The sequence below is a fragment of the Oncorhynchus nerka genome, linkage group LG20 (assembly GCF_034236695.1).
Source record: "Oncorhynchus nerka isolate Pitt River linkage group LG20, Oner_Uvic_2.0, whole genome shotgun sequence".
Lineage (NCBI taxonomy): Eukaryota > Metazoa > Chordata > Actinopteri > Salmoniformes > Salmonidae > Oncorhynchus > Oncorhynchus nerka.
The window spans coordinates 87,860,015-87,874,558 of NC_088415.1; the positions used below are offsets into that span (position 1 = coordinate 87,860,015).

At 42.7% G+C, this 14,544-nt stretch overlaps 11 non-coding genes across 11 annotated transcripts; all 11 read right to left on the reverse strand.

Moving 5' to 3' along the window:
- Nucleotides 1-6,557: 6,557 nt before the first annotated feature.
- Nucleotides 6,558-6,629, reverse strand: trnaw-cca (transfer RNA tryptophan (anticodon CCA)). The gene has a single exon. It is a non-coding gene; the product is annotated as a tRNA-Trp (tRNA).
- A 693-nt stretch (nt 6,630-7,322) lies between these two features.
- On the reverse strand, nt 7,323-7,394 carry trnaw-cca (transfer RNA tryptophan (anticodon CCA)). Its single transcript has one exon. It is a non-coding gene; the product is annotated as a tRNA-Trp (tRNA).
- Nucleotides 7,395-8,087: 693 nt separating this feature from the next.
- On the reverse strand, nt 8,088-8,159 carry trnaw-cca (transfer RNA tryptophan (anticodon CCA)). Its single transcript has one exon. It is a non-coding gene; the product is annotated as a tRNA-Trp (tRNA).
- Nucleotides 8,160-8,852: 693 nt separating this feature from the next.
- trnaw-cca (transfer RNA tryptophan (anticodon CCA)) lies at nt 8,853-8,924 on the reverse strand. Its single transcript has one exon. It is a non-coding gene; the product is annotated as a tRNA-Trp (tRNA).
- Nucleotides 8,925-9,616: 692 nt separating this feature from the next.
- trnaw-cca (transfer RNA tryptophan (anticodon CCA)) lies at nt 9,617-9,688 on the reverse strand. The gene has a single exon. It is a non-coding gene; the product is annotated as a tRNA-Trp (tRNA).
- A 693-nt stretch (nt 9,689-10,381) lies between these two features.
- Nucleotides 10,382-10,453, reverse strand: trnaw-cca (transfer RNA tryptophan (anticodon CCA)). Its single transcript has one exon. It is a non-coding gene; the product is annotated as a tRNA-Trp (tRNA).
- Nucleotides 10,454-11,146: 693 nt separating this feature from the next.
- trnaw-cca (transfer RNA tryptophan (anticodon CCA)) lies at nt 11,147-11,218 on the reverse strand. The gene has a single exon. It is a non-coding gene; the product is annotated as a tRNA-Trp (tRNA).
- Nucleotides 11,219-11,910: 692 nt separating this feature from the next.
- On the reverse strand, nt 11,911-11,982 carry trnaw-cca (transfer RNA tryptophan (anticodon CCA)). Its single transcript has one exon. It is a non-coding gene; the product is annotated as a tRNA-Trp (tRNA).
- Nucleotides 11,983-12,675: 693 nt separating this feature from the next.
- On the reverse strand, nt 12,676-12,747 carry trnaw-cca (transfer RNA tryptophan (anticodon CCA)). Its single transcript has one exon. It is a non-coding gene; the product is annotated as a tRNA-Trp (tRNA).
- A 692-nt stretch (nt 12,748-13,439) lies between these two features.
- trnaw-cca (transfer RNA tryptophan (anticodon CCA)) lies at nt 13,440-13,511 on the reverse strand. The gene has a single exon. It is a non-coding gene; the product is annotated as a tRNA-Trp (tRNA).
- Nucleotides 13,512-14,204: 693 nt separating this feature from the next.
- On the reverse strand, nt 14,205-14,276 carry trnaw-cca (transfer RNA tryptophan (anticodon CCA)). Its single transcript has one exon. It is a non-coding gene; the product is annotated as a tRNA-Trp (tRNA).
- Nucleotides 14,277-14,544: the final 268 nt, after the last annotated feature.

Genomic DNA, 14,544 nt, shown 5'->3' on the forward strand with positions numbered 1-14,544 from the left:
TTCTAATCCTTACAGTCCTTTTGACCAGTCTTCTAATCCTCACAGAGTCCTTTTGACTAGTCTTCTAATTCTCACACAGTCCTTTTGGTCAATCTTCTAATCCTCACAGTCCTTTTGACCAGTCTTCTAATCCTCACAGTCCTTTTGACTAGTCTTCTAATCCTCACAGTCCTTTTGACCAGTCTTCTAATCCTCACAGTCCTTTTGACTAGTCTTCTAATCCTCACAGTCCTTTTGACCAGTCTTCTAATCCCCACAGTCCTTTTGGCCAGTCTTCTAATCCTCACAGAGTCCTTTTGGCCAGTCTTCTAATCCTCACAGTCCTTTTGACCAGTCTTCTAATCATCACAGAGTCCTTTTGACAAGTCTTCTAATCCTCACAGTGTCCTTTTGACTAGTCTTCTAATCGTCACAGAGTCCTTTTGACTAGACTTCTAATCCTCACAGAGTCCCTTTACCCAGTCTTCTAATCCTCACAGTCCTTTTGACCAGTCTTCTAATCCTCACAGAGTCCTTTTGACTAGTCTTCTAATTCTCACACAGTCCTTTTGGTCAATCTTCTAATCCTCACAGTCCTTTTGACCAGTCTTCTAATCCTCACAGTCCTTTTGACTAGTCTTCTAATCCTCACAGTCCTTTTGACCAGTCTTCTAATCCTCACAGTCCTTTTGACCAGTCTTCTAATCCTCACAGTCCTTTTGGCCAGTCTTCTAATCCTCACAGAGTCCTTTTGGCCAGTCTTCTAATCCTCACAGTCCTTTTGACCAGTCTTCTAATCATCACAGAGTCCTTTTGACAAGTCTTCTAATCCTCACAGTGTCCTTTTGACTAGTCTTCTAATCGTCACAGAGTCCTTTTGACTAGACTTCTAATCCTCACAGAGTCCCTTTACCCAGTCTTCTAATCCTTACAGTCCTTTTGACCAGTCTTCTAATCCTCACAGAGTCCTTTTGACTAGTCTTCTAATTCTCACACAGTCCTTTTGGTCAATCTTCTAATCCTCACAGTCCTTTTGACCAGTCTTCTAATCCTCACAGTCCTTTTGACTAGTCTTCTAATCCTCACAGTCCTTTTGACCAGTCTTCTAATCCTCACAGTCCTTTTGACCAGTCTTCTAATCCTCACAGTCCTTTTGACCAGTCTTCTAATCCTCACAGAGTCCCTTTACCCAGTCTTCTAATCCTCACAGAGTCCTTTTGACTAGTCTTCTAATCCTCACAGTCCTTTTGACCAGTCTTCTAATCCTCACAGTCCTTTTGACTAGTCTTCTAATCCTCACAGTCCTTTTGACCAGTCTTCTAATCCTCACAGTCCTTTTGGCCAGTCTTCTAATCCTCACAGAGTCCTTTTGGCCAGTCTTCTAATCCTCACAGTCCTTTTGACCAGTCTTCTAATCATCACAGAGTCCTTTTGACAAGTCTTCTAATCCTCACAGTGTCCTTTTGACTAGTCTTCTAATTGTCACAGAGTCCTTTTGACTAGACTTCTAATCCTCACAGAGTCCCTTTACCCAGTCTTCTAATCCTCACAGTCCTTTTGACCAGTCTTCTAATCCTCACAGAGTCCTTTTGACTAGTCTTCTAATTCTCACACAGTCCTTTTGGTCAATCTTCTAATCCTCACAGTCCTTTTGACCAGTCTTCTAATCCTCACAGTCCTTTTGACTAGTCTTCTAATCCTCACAGTCCTTTTGACCAGTCTTCTAATCCTCACAGTCCTTTTGACCAGTCTTCTAATCCTCACAGTCCTTTTGACCAGTCTTCTAATCCTCACAGAGTCCCTTTACCCAGTCTTCTAATCCTCACAGAGTCCTTTTGACTAGTCGTCTAATCATCACAGTGTCCTTTTGGCCAATCTTCTAATCCTCACAGAGTCCTTTTGACTAGTCTTCTAATCGTCACAGAGTCCTTTTGACTAGACTTCTAATCCTCACAGAGTCACTTTACCCAGTCTTCTAATCCTCACAGTCCTTTTGACCAGTCTTCTAATCCTCACAGAGTCCTTTTGACTAGCCTTCTAATTCTCACACAGTCCTTTTGGTCAATCTTCTAATCCTCACAGTCCTTTTGACCAGTCTTCTAATCCTCACAGTCCTTTTGACTAGTCTTCTAATCCTCACAGTCCTTTTGACCAGTCTTCTAATCCCCACAGTCCTTTTGGCCAGTCTTCTAATCCTCACAGAGTCCTTTTGGCCAGTCTTCTAATCCTCACAGTCCTTTTGACCAGTCTTCTAATCATCACAGAGTCCTTTTGACAAGTCTTCTAATCCTCACAGTGTCCTTTTGACTAGTCTTCTAATCGTCACAGAGTCCTTTTGACTAGACTTCTAATCCTCACAGAGTCCCTTTACCCAGTCTTCTAATCCTCACAGTCCTTTTGACCAGTCTTCTAATCCTCACAGAGTCCTTTTGACTAGTCTTCTAATTCTCACACAGTCCTTTTGGTCAATCTTCTAATCCTCACAGTCCTTTTGACCAGTCTTCTAATCCTCACAGTCCTTTTGACTAGTCTTCTAATCCTCACAGTCCTTTTGACCAGTCTTCTAATCCTCACAGTCCTTTTGACCAGTCTTCTAATCCTCACAGTCCTTTTGGCCAGTCTTCTAATCCTCACAGAGTCCTTTTGGCCAGTCTTCTAATCCTCACAGTCCTTTTGACCAGTCTTCTAATCATCACAGAGTCCTTTTGACAAGTCTTCTAATCCTCACAGTGTCCTTTTGACTAGTCTTCTAATCGTCACAGAGTCCTTTTGACTAGACTTCTAATCCTCACAGAGTCCCTTTACCCAGTCTTCTAATCCTTACAGTCCTTTTGACCAGTCTTCTAATCCTCACAGAGTCCTTTTGACTAGTCTTCTAATTCTCACACAGTCCTTTTGGTCAATCTTCTAATCCTCACAGTCCTTTTGACCAGTCTTCTAATCCTCACAGTCCTTTTGACTAGTCTTCTAATCCTCACAGTCCTTTTGACCAGTCTTCTAATCCTCACAGTCCTTTTGACTAGTCTTCTAATCCTCACAGTCCTTTTGACCAGTCTTCTAATCCCCACAGTCCTTTTGGCCAGTCTTCTAATCCTCACAGAGTCCTTTTGGCCAGTCTTCTAATCCTCACAGTCCTTTTGACCAGTCTTCTAATCATCACAGAGTCCTTTTGACAAGTCTTCTAATCCTCACAGTGTCCTTTTGACTAGTCTTCTAATCGTCACAGAGTCCTTTTGACTAGACTTCTAATCCTCACAGAGTCCCTTTACCCAGTCTTCTAATCCTCACAGTCCTTTTGACCAGTCTTCTAATCCTCACAGAGTCCTTTTGACTAGTCTTCTAATTCTCACACAGTCCTTTTGGTCAATCTTCTAATCCTCACAGTCCTTTTGACCAGTCTTCTAATCCTCACAGTCCTTTTGACTAGTCTTCTAATCCTCACAGTCCTTTTGACCAGTCTTCTAATCCCCACAGTCCTTTTGGCCAGTCTTCTAATCCTCACAGAGTCCTTTTGGCCAGTCTTCTAATCCTCACAGTCCTTTTGACCAGTCTTCTAATCATCACAGAGTCCTTTTGACAAGTCTTCTAATCCTCACAGTGTCCTTTTGACTAGTCTTCTAATCGTCACAGAGTCCTTTTGACTAGACTTCTAATCCTCACAGAGTCCCTTTACCCAGTCTTCTAATCCTCACAGTCCTTTTGACCAGTCTTCTAATCCTCACAGAGTCCTTTTGACTAGTCTTCTAATTCTCACACAGTCCTTTTGGTCAATCTTCTAATCCTCACAGTCCTTTTGACCAGTCTTCTAATCCTCACAGTCCTTTTGACTAGTCTTCTAATCCTCACAGTCCTTTTGACCAGTCTTCTAATCCTCACAGTCCTTTTGACCAGTCTTCTAATCCTCACAGTCCTTTTGGCCAGTCTTCTAATCCTCACAGAGTCCTTTTGGCCAGTCTTCTAATCCTCACAGTCCTTTTGACCAGTCTTCTAATCATCACAGAGTCCTTTTGGCCAAACTTCTAATCCTCACAGAGTCCCTTTGACTAGTTGTCTAATCATCACAGAGTCCTTTTAGCCAGTCTTCTAATCCTCACAGTCCTTTTGACCAGTCTTCTAATCCTCACAGAGTCCTTTTGACTAGTCTTCTAATCTTCAGAGTCCTTTTGACCAAATCAAATCCAAGTTTATTTGTCACGTGCGCTGAATACAACAGCTGTAGACCTTACAGTGAAATGCTTACTTACAGGCTCTAACCAATGGTGCGGGGAAAAAAAGGAAAAAAGAAAAAGGTATGTGTGTGTAGACACAATGCATATAGCCCTGTTATCCAATGTGCGGGAGCACTGGTTGGTCAGGCCAATTTAATTTCATTTATTTATTTTTACCTTTATTTAACTAGGTAAGTCAGTTAAGAACAAATTCTTATTTTCAATGACGGCCTAGGAACAGTGGGTTAACTGCCTGTTCAGGGGCAGAACAACAGGTAGTATTTAGGTAGTATGTACATGAACATATAGTTAAAGTGACTATGCATATAAGATAAACAGAGAGTAGCAGCAGCGTAAAAGACAGGTTGGCGGGGGGAGGCACACAATGCAAATAGTCCGGGTAACCATTTGGTTACCTGTTCAGGAGTCTTATGGCCATCATTAAGTTTACTGACGACACAACAGTGGTAGGCCTGATCACCAACAACGACGAGACAGCCTATAGGGAGGAGGTCAGAGACCTGGCCGGGTTGTGCCAGAATAACAAACTATACCTCAACGTAACCAAGACTAAGGGGATGATTGTGGACTACAGGAAAAGGAGGACCGAGCACGCCCCCATTCTCATTGACGGGGCTGTAATGGAGCAGGTTGAGAGCTTCAAATTTCATGGTGTCCATATCAACAACAAACTAGAATGGTCCAAACACACCAAAACAGTCGTGAAGAGGGCACGACAAAGCCTATTCCCCCTCAGGAAACTAAAAAGATTTGGCATGGGTCCTGAGATCCTCAAAAGGTTCTACAGCCGCAACATCGAGAGCATCCTGACAGGTGGCATCACTGGCTGATACGGCAATTGCTCGGCCTCCTACCGCAAGGCACGACAGAGGGTAGTGCGTACGGCCCAGTACATCACTGGGGCAAAGCTGCCTGCCATCCAGGACTTCTACACCAGGCGGTGTCAGAGGAATGCCCTAAAAATTGTCAAAGACCCCAGCCACCCCAGTCATAGACTGTTCTCTCTACTACCGCATGGCAAGCGGTACCAGAGTGCCAAGTCTAGGACAAAAAGGCTTCTCAACAGTTTTTATCCACAAGCCATAAGACTCCTGAACAGGTAATCAGATGGTTACCTGGATAATTTGCATTGTGTGCCCCCCCCCCGCCAACCCGTCTTTTACGCTGCTGCTCCTCTCTGTTTATCTTATATGCATAGTCACTTTTAACTATAAATTCATGTACATACTACCTAAATTGGCCCGAACAACCAGTGCTCCCGAACATTGGCTAACAGGGCTATCTGCATTGTGTGCCACCATCCACCAACCCTTTTTTACGCTTCTGCTACTCTCTGTTCATTATATATGCATAGTCACTTTAACCATACTGCTTCAATCAGCCTGACTAACCGGTGTCTGTATATTGCCTTGCTAATATAAAATTTCTCAAATGTCTTTTTACTGTTGTTTTAGTTCTTTACTTACACACACACCTTTTTCTCACACTATTGGTTAGACTGTAAGTAAGCATTTCACTGTATTCGGTGCACGTGACAAATAAACTTTGATTTGATTTGAAATTTAACAGTAACAGCAACTTTAACATTGTCTGTCAATCACACAGCATCATTTGATTTAGGAATTTGCAGTGTGCCAGGTTTTTGTGAGAGACAATTGTCATCTATAGCAGCCTTGGTTTGTTCGTTTTTGTGTGAGATTAGTACTGTAAAGCCACATTGGAACTTGTTCTGATTCATTGAGTAAAGAAGGCAGAGATTGCACACATAAATACCCTGACCACAACGTGTTTGAACACGCAACCTTCTGATTTGGAGTCAGACGCGCTACCATTGCACCACGAGGTCTTTGACTGGAATGAATTGCAAAAATCGCTGAAGTTGGAGACTTTTATCTCCCTCACGAACTTCAAACATCTGCTATCTGAGCAGCTAACCGATCGCTGCAGCTGTACATAGTCTATTGGTAAATATCCCACCCATTTTCACCTACCTCATCCCCATACTGTTTTTATTTATTTAAACTTTAGAGTGTGTTCTATCCAAATCTACCATTTATATGCATATCCGAGTTTCTGGGCCTGAGTAACAGGCAGTTTACTTAGGGAACGTTTCTCATCCAGGTGTCTAAAAACTGCCCCCAAGCATACATTAAACTACCTGTTCGAAGACTGACACTCACATGATTTCATTTAGGATTTTGCAGTGTGCCAGGTTTTTGTGAGAGACAATTTTCATCAAAAGCAGCATTGGTTTGTTCGTTTCCGTGCGAGATTAGTACTGTAAAGCCACATTGGTACTTGTGCTGATTCACTGAGTAAAGAGGGCAGAGATTGCACACATAAAAACCATGACCTCGACGTGAGTTGAACACGCAACCTTCTGATCTGGAGTCAGACGCGCTACCATTGCGCCACGAGGTCTTTGACCGCTATCATCTTTGGAGAGCATGCCTAGTTCAGATTTTGATGACTGTATAATTTGGAATGGAGGCCTGGTTCTATGGGGAAATGAACCATCTGACAATGCCACCCCCATCAGCATGTGCCTCTGCCTGGCAGGTTAAGTGTATGAAAACAAGCCTGAAACAAAGTCTAAAGACTGTTGACATCTAGTGGTAGCCATAGGAACTGCAATCTGGGTCCTAACCCATTAGAAACTCAATAGGCATTCAATTGAAAACTACCCACATCAAAAAAATCCCACCTCCTGGATAAATTTTCCTCAGGTTTTTGCCTGCCATATCAGTTCTGTTATACTCAGAGACATTATTTTAACAGTTTTGGAAACTTTAGAGTGTGTTCTATCCAAATCTACCATTTATATGCATATCCGAGTTTCTGGGCCTGAGTAACAGGCAGTTTACTTAGGGAACGTTTCTCATCCAGGTGTCTAAAAACTGCCCCCAAGCATACATTAAACTACCTGTTCGAAGACTGACACTCACATGATTTCATTTAGGATTTTGCAGTGTGCCAGGTTTTTGTGAGAGACAATTTTCATCAAAAGCAGCATTGGTTTGTTCGTTTCCGTGCGAGATTAGTACTGTAAAGCCACATTGGTACTTGTGCTGATTCACTGAGTAAAGAGGGCAGAGATTGCACACATAAAAACCATGACCTCGACGTGAGTTGAACACGCAACCTTCTGATCTGGAGTCAGACGCGCTACCATTGCGCCACGAGGTCTTTGACTGCTATCATCTTTGGAGAGCATGCCTAGTTCAGATTTCGATGACTGTATAATTTGGAATGGAGGCCTGGTTCTATGGGGAAATGAACCATCTGACAATGCCACCCCCATCAGCATGTGCCTCTGCCTGGCAGGTTAAGTGTATGAAAACAAGCCTGAAACAAAGTCTAAAGACTGTTGACATCTAGTGGTAGCCATAGGAACTGCGATCTGGGTCCTAACCCATTAGAAACTCAATAGGCATTCAATTGAAAACTACCCACATCAAAAAAATCCCACCTCCTGGATAAATTTTCCTCAGGTTTTTGCCTGCCATATCAGTTCTGTTATACTCAGAGACATTATTTTAACAGTTTTGGAAACTTTAGAGTGTGTTCTATCCAAATCTACCATTTATATGCATATCCGAGTTTCTGGGCCTGAGTAACAGGCAGTTTACTTAGGGAACGTTTCTCATCCAGGTGTCTAAAAACTGCCCCCAAGCATACATTAAACTACCTGTTCGAAGACTGACACTCACATGATTTCATTTAGGATTTTGCAGTGTGCCAGGTTTTTGTGAGAGACAATTTTCATCAAAAGCAGCATTGGTTTGTTCGTTTCCGTGCGAGATTAGTACTGTAAAGCCACATTGGTACTTGTGCTGATTCACTGAGTAAAGAGGGCAGAGATTGCACACATAAAAACCATGACCTCGACGTGAGTTGAACACGCAACCTTCTGATCTGGAGTCAGACGCGCTACCATTGCGCCACGAGGTCTTTGACTGCTATCATCTTTGGAGAGCATGCCTAGTTCAGATTTCGATGACTGTATAATTTGGAATGGAGGCCTGGTTCTATGGGGAAATGAACCATCTGACAATGCCACCCCCATCAGCATGTGCCTCTGCCTGGCAGGTTAAGTGTATGAAAACAAGCCTGAAACAAAGTCTAAAGACTGTTGACATCTAGTGGTAGCCATAGGAACTGCAATCTGGGTCCTAACCCATTAGAAACTCAATAGGCATTCAATTGAAAACTACCCACATCAAAAAAATCCCACCTCCTGGATAAATTTTCCTCAGGTTTTTGCCTGCCATATCAGTTCTGTTATACTCAGAGACATTATTTTAACAGTTTTGGAAACTTTAGAGTGTGTTCTATCCAAATCTACCATTTATATGCATATCCGAGTTTCTGGGCCTGAGTAACAGGCAGTTTACTTAGGGAACGTTTCTCATCCAGGTGTCTAAAAACTGCCCCCAAGCATACATTAAACTACCTGTTCGAAGACTGACACTCACATGATTTCATTTAGGATTTTGCAGTGTGCCAGGTTTTTGTGAGAGACAATTTTCATCAAAAGCAGCATTGGTTTGTTCGTTTCCGTGCGAGATTAGTACTGTAAAGCCACATTGGTACTTGTGCTGATTCACTGAGTAAAGAGGGCAGAGATTGCACACATAAAAACCATGACCTCGACGTGAGTTGAACACGCAACCTTCTGATCTGGAGTCAGACGCGCTACCATTGCGCCACGAGGTCTTTGACTGCTATCATCTTTGGAGAGCATGCCTAGTTCAGATTTCGATGACTGTATAATTTGGAATGGAGGCCTGGTTCTATGGGGAAATGAACCATCTGACAATGCCACCCCCATCAGCATGTGCCTCTGCCTGGCAGGTTAAGTGTATGAAAACAAGCCTGAAACAAAGTCTAAAGACTGTTGACATCTAGTGGTAGCCATAGGAACTGCAATCTGGGTCCTAACCCATTAGAAACTCAATAGGCATTCAATTGAAAACTACCCACATCAAAAAATCCCACCTCCTGGATAAATTTTCCTCAGGTTTTTGCCTGCCATATCAGTTCTGTTATACTCAGAGACATTATTTTAACAGTTTTGGAAACTTTAGAGTGTGTTCTATCCAAATCTACCATTTATATGCATATCCGAGTTTCTGGGCCTGAGTAACAGGCAGTTTACTTAGGGAACGTTTCTCATCCAGGTGTCTAAAAACTGCCCCCAAGCATACATTAAACTACCTGTTCGAAGACTGACACTCACATGATTTCATTTAGGATTTTGCAGTGTGCCAGGTTTTTGTGAGAGACAATTTTCATCAAAAGCAGCATTGGTTTGTTCGTTTCCGTGCGAGATTAGTACTGTAAAGCCACATTGGTACTTGTGCTGATTCACTGAGTAAAGAGGGCAGAGATTGCACACATAAAAACCATGACCTCGACGTGAGTTGAACACGCAACCTTCTGATCTGGAGTCAGACGCGCTACCATTGCGCCACGAGGTCTTTGACTGCTATCATCTTTGGAGAGCATGCCTAGTTCAGATTTCGATGACTGTATAATTTGGAATGGAGGCCTGGTTCTATGGGGAAATGAACCATCTGACAATGCCACCCCCATCAGCATGTGCCTCTGCCTGGCAGGTTAAGTGTATGAAAACAAGCCTGAAACAAAGTCTAAAGACTGTTGACATCTAGTGGTAGCCATAGGAACTGCAATCTGGGTCCTAACCCATTAGAAACTCAATAGGCATTCAATTGAAAACTACCCACATCAAAAAAATCCCACCTCCTGGATAAATTTTCCTCAGGTTTTTGCCTGCCATATCAGTTCTGTTATACTCAGAGACATTATTTTAACAGTTTTGGAAACTTTAGAGTGTGTTCTATCCAAATCTACCATTTATATGCATATCCGAGTTTCTGGGCCTGAGTAACAGGCAGTTTACTTAGGGAACGTTTCTCATCCAGGTGTCTAAAAACTGCCCCCAAGCATACATTAAACTACCTGTTCGAAGACTGACACTCACATGATTTCATTTAGGATTTTGCAGTGTGCCAGGTTTTTGTGAGAGACAATTTTCATCAAAAGCAGCATTGGTTTGTTCGTTTCCGTGCGAGATTAGTACTGTAAAGCCACATTGGTACTTGTGCTGATTCACTGAGTAAAGAGGGCAGAGATTGCACACATAAAAACCATGACCTCGACGTGAGTTGAACACGCAACCTTCTGATCTGGAGTCAGACGCGCTACCATTGCGCCACGAGGTCTTTGACTGCTATCATCTTTGGAGAGCATGCCTAGTTCAGATTTCGATGACTGTATAATTTGGAATGGAGGCCTGGTTCTATGGGGAAATGAACCATCTGACAATGCCACCCCCATCAGCATGTGCCTCTGCCTGGCAGGTTAAGTGTATGAAAACAAGCCTGAAACAAAGTCTAAAGACTGTTGACATCTAGTGGTAGCCATAGGAACTGCAATCTGGGTCCTAACCCATTAGAAACTCAATAGGCATTCAATTGAAAACTACCCACATCAAAAAAATCCCACCTCCTGGATAAATTTTCCTCAGGTTTTTGCCTGCCATATCAGTTCTGTTATACTCAGAGACATTATTTTAACAGTTTTGGAAACTTTAGAGTGTGTTCTATCCAAATCTACCATTTATATGCATATCCGAGTTTCTGGGCCTGAGTAACAGGCAGTTTACTTAGGGAACGTTTCTCATCCAGGTGTCTAAAAACTGCCCCCAAGCATACATTAAACTACCTGTTCGAAGACTGACACTCACATGATTTCATTTAGGATTTTGCAGTGTGCCAGGTTTTTGTGAGAGACGATTTTCATCAAAAGCAGCATTGGTTTGTTCGTTTCCGTGCGAGATTAGTACTGTAAAGCCACATTGGTACTTGTGCTGATTCACTGAGTAAAGAGGGCAGAGATTGCACACATAAAAACCATGACCTCGACGTGAGTTGAACACGCAACCTTCTGATCTGGAGTCAGACGCGCTACCATTGCGCCACGAGGTCTTTGACTGCTATCATCTTTGGAGAGCATGCCTAGTTCAGATTTCGATGACTGTATAATTTGGAATGGAGGCCTGGTTCTATGGGGAAATGAACCATCTGACAATGCCACCCCCATCAGCATGTGCCTCTGCCTGGCAGGTTAAGTGTATGAAAACAAGCCTGAAACAAAGTCTAAAGACTGTTGACATCTAGTGGTAGCCATAGGAACTGCAATCTGGGTCCTAACCCATTAGAAACTCAATAGGCATTCAATTGAAAACTACCCACATCAAAAAAATCCCACCTCCTGGATAAATTTTCCTCAGGTTTTTGCCTGCCATATCAGTTCTGTTATACTCAGAGACATTATTTTAACAGTTTTGGAAACTTTAGAGTGTGTTCTATCCAAATCTACCATTTATATGCATATCCGAGTTTCTGGGCCTGAGTAACAGGCAGTTTACTTAGGGAACGTTTCTCATCCAGGTGTCTAAAAACTGCCCCCAAGCATACATTAAACTACCTGTTCGAAGACTGACACTCACATGATTTCATTTAGGATTTTGCAGTGTGCCAGGTTTTTGTGAGAGACATTTTCATCAAAAGCAGCATTGGTTTGTTCGTTTCCGTGCGAGATTAGTACTGTAAAGCCACATTGGTACTTGTGCTGATTCACTGAGTAAAGAGGGCAGAGATTGCACACATAAAAACCATGACCTCGACGTGAGTTGAACACGCAACCTTCTGATCTGGAGTCAGACGCGCTACCATTGCGCCACGAGGTCTTTGACTGCTATCATCTTTGGAGAGCATGCCTAGTTCAGATTTCGATGACTGTATAATTTGGAATGGAGGCCTGGTTCTATGGGGAAATGAACCATCTGACAATGCCACCCCCATCAGCATGTGCCTCTGCCTGGCAGGTTAAGTGTATGAAAACAAGCCTGAAACAAAGTCTAAAGACTGTTGACATCTAGTGGTAGCCATAGGAACTGCAATCTGGGTCCTAACCCATTAGAAACTCAATAGGCATTCAATTGAAAACTACCCACATCAAAAAAATCCCACCTCCTGGATAAATTTTCCTCAGGTTTTTGCCTGCCATATCAGTTCTGTTATACTCAGAGACATTATTTTAACAGTTTTGGAAACTTTAGAGTGTGTTCTATCCAAATCTACCATTTATATGCATATCCGAGTTTCTGGGCCTGAGTAACAGGCAGTTTACTTAGGGAACGTTTCTCATCCAGGTGTCTAAAAACTGCCCCCAAGCATACATTAAACTACCTGTTCGAAGACTGACACTCACATGATTTCATTTAGGATTTTGCAGTGTGCCAGGTTTTTGTGAGAGACGATTTTCATCAAAAGCAGCATTGGTTTGTTCGTTTCCGTGCGAGATTAGTACTGTAAAGCCACATTGGTACTTGTGCTGATTCACTGAGTAAAGAGGGCAGAGATTGCACACATAAAAACCATGACCTCGACGTGAGTTGAACACGCAACCTTCTGATCTGGAGTCAGACGCGCTACCATTGCGCCACGAGGTCTTTGACTGCTATCATCTTTGGAGAGCATGCCTAGTTCAGATTTCGATGACTGTATAATTTGGAATGGAGGCCTGGTTCTATGGGGAAATGAACCATCTGACAATGCCACCCCCATCAGCATGTGCCTCTGCCTGGCAGGTTAAGTGTATGAAAACAAGCCTGAAACAAAGTCTAAAGACTGTTGACATCTAGTGGTAGCCATAGGAACTGCAATCTGGGTCCTAACCCATTAGAAACTCAATAGGCATTCAATTGAAAACTACCCACATCAAAAAATCCCACCTCCTGGATAAATTTTCCTCAGGTTTTTGCCTGCCATATCAGTTCTGTTATACTCAGAGACATTATTTTAACAGTTTTGGAAACTTTAGAGTGTGTTCTATCCAAATCTACCATTTATATGCATATCCGAGTTTCTGGGCCTGAGTAACAGGCAGTTTACTTAGGGAACGTTTCTCATCCAGGTGTCTAAAAACTGCCCCCAAGCATACATTAAACTACCTGTTCGAAGACTGACACTCACATGATTTCATTTAGGATTTTGCAGTGTGCCAGGTTTTTGTGAGAGACAATTTTCATCAAAAGCAGCATTGGTTTGTTCGTTTCCGTGCGAGATTAGTACTGTAAAGCCACATTGGTACTTGTGCTGATTCACTGAGTAAAGAGGGCAGAGATTGCACACATAAAAACCATGACCTCGACGTGAGTTGAACACGCAACCTTCTGATCTGGAGTCAGACGCGCTACCATTGCGCCACGAGGTCTTTGACTGCTATCATCTTTGGAGAGCATGCCTAGTTCAGATTTCGATGACTGTATAATTTGGAATGGAGGCCTGGTTCTATGGGGAAATGAACCATCTGACAATGCCACCCCCATCAGCATGTGCCTCTGCCTGGCAGGTTAAGTGTATGAAAACAAGCCTGAAACAAAGTCTAAAGACTGTTGACATCTAGTGGTAGCCATAGGAACTGCAATCTGGGTCCTAACCCATTAGAAACTCAATAGGCATTCAATTGAAAACTACCCACATCAAAAAAATCCCACCTCCTGGATAAATTTTCCTCAGGTTTTTGCCTGCCATATCAGTTCTGTTATACTCAGAGACATTATTTTAACAGTTTTGGAAACTTTAGAGTGTGTTCTATCCAAATCTACCATTTATATGCATATCCGAGTTTCTGGGCCTGAGTAACAGGCAGTTTACTTAGGGAACGTTTCTCATCCAGGTGTCTAAAAACTGCCCCCAAGCATACATTAAACTACCTGTTCGAAGACTGACACTCACATGATTTCATTTAGGATTTTGCAGTGTGCCAGGTTTTTGTGAGAGACAATTTTCATCAAAAGCAGCATTGGTTTGTTCGTTTCCGTGCGAGATTAGTACTGTAAAGCCACATTGGTACTTGTGCTGATTCACTGAGTAAAGAGGGCAGAGATTGCACACATAAAAACCATGACCTCGACGTGAGTTGAACACGCAACCTTCTGATCTGGAGTCAGACGCGCTACCATTGCGCCACGAGGTCTTTGACTGCTATCATCTTTGGAGAGCATGCCTAGTTCAGATTTCGATGACTGTATAATTTGGAATGGAGGCCTGGTTCTATGGGGAAATGAACCATCTGACAATGCCACCCCCATCAGCATGTGCCTCTGCCTGGCAGGTTAAGTGTATGAAAACAAGCCTGAAACAAAGTCTAAAGACTGTTGACATCTAGTGGTAGCCATAGGAACTGCAATCTGGGTCCTAACCCATTAGAAACTCAATAGGCATTCAATTGAAAACTACCCACA